General features: G+C 31.5%; 1 pseudogene; it reads right to left on the bottom strand.

Annotated features, from left to right (window-relative positions):
• Nucleotides 1-599: 599 nt before the first annotated feature.
• Nucleotides 600-718, bottom strand: LOC149174311 (5S ribosomal RNA; annotated as a pseudogene).
• Between the last annotated feature and the right edge of the window lie 1,011 nt (nucleotides 719-1,729).

Raw genomic sequence — 1,729 nt, 5'->3', positions numbered from 1 at the left:
AAAAACCATGATAAAACTTTATGGTTCTAGTCTCACAAGGTTTACGTAACCTCACAAGATTAATCCATTTAGACACTGTCACAAATATAATTTTTGGATAAGGCTGTGACTTAATAAAGATTTTATATAAAATGAAAAAATGTTAGGAGAAATAATTCATAAAGATGTTTCCACAATCATAAAGAGTGAAAGCGTTATGATACAAGAAAGCATCAACACAAACAATGTCCCCTATACTTCACAAACTTGAACCAATGACTTAAACAAGCATTGTTAGCTAAGTTGATACTCACATAAGGTGGAGATGGGTTGACCATTAGTCACACTAATTTTTAATATAATATAATAAATAATAATAATATTCTTATTACCATATTTATTTTAATGACTAGCAGAATCGGTAACATGATGCCTCCTGTACTCACGTGACACAGGGTCAATCCCCGACGGCTACCTCTATAACCTCTTAGTGCAACTGCACCACCCCCAAGCATAACATGGGTAAAAACTGTTTGAACATGTGACCTGCACACTGGCCCAAATGCCTTAGTAGTGCATTCGATGGCCAACAAGCCACACCATTGGGGGTTCCTTTTGGTTGGGTGCAACACTAGGACTTCCCAAGAGGTCACCCATCCCAGTACTACTCTACCCCAAGTGCACTTAATTGCAGAGTTCTGATGGGATCTGATGCATTAACACTGGTATGATCGCACCCTATTACCATATTGACATAATTATTCATCACAAATATCAACAATGATATAATGTATATATTTATAACATTAATTGTTGCACATTCTCTTTATTCTATCTACAACAGAACACTACCACACACATTTTATGTAGAATTTATCTTATTTATTTTTAAATGTTATAATAAACAAATCATATTAATAAAAGCCAATATAGCTTTTTCAAGGTGGAATTGTGAACTTATAAGTATGGAGTTTGAATTGGCTTTTATCATGTAAACTATGAATGCCTCATTATATGCAAAATTTCATGTTATGATGAAATATAAAAAGTAAAAAAATATCATTAAAGGCCGCATGTAATCCATTTGCTTCATTTTTTTTACAATTAATTTTAAATGTTATATATTTGAAAATTTCATGTTACAATCAATTATAAAAAAGTAACATTTCTTTTGAAAAATATCATTAAAGGCCGCATGTAATCCATTTGCTTCACTTTTTTACAATTAATCATTAAAAAAAATGACCTCTCTCTCTCTCTTTCTCTCTCAAATATAAAAGTAACAATCTTTTTGAAAAATATCATTAAAGGCCGCATGTAATCCATTTGAAATGACCTCTCTCTCTCTCTCTCTCTCAAATATAAAAGTAACAATCTTTTTGAAAAATATCATTAAAGGCCGCATGTAATCAATTTGAAATGACCTCTCTCTCTCAAATATAAAAGTAACAATCTTTTTGAAAAATATCATTAAAGGCCGCATGTAATCCATTTGAAATGACCCTCTCTCTCTCTCTCTCTCTCTAATATAAAAGTAAAAATCTTTTTGAAAAATATCATTAAAGGCCGTATGTAATCCATTTGAAATGACCCCCCTCTCTATCTCTGTCTCTCTCTCTCTCTCTCAAATATAAAAAGTAACAATCTTTTTGAAAAATATCATTAAAGGCCGCATGTAATCCATTTGAAATGACCTCTCTCTCTCTCTCTCTCTCTCTAATTTCATGTTACAATCAAATATAAAAAGTAA

Source organism: Pinus tabuliformis, chromosome 4_1 (assembly GCF_031772625.1).
Source record: "Pinus tabuliformis cultivar Carrire ecotype Pingquan chromosome 4_1, CPIR1, whole genome shotgun sequence".
Classification (NCBI taxonomy): Eukaryota; Viridiplantae; Streptophyta; class Pinopsida; order Pinales; family Pinaceae; genus Pinus; species Pinus tabuliformis.
The sequence above is the reverse complement of the archived record's forward strand: the minus strand, read 5'-3'. Positions and strand labels throughout refer to the sequence as shown.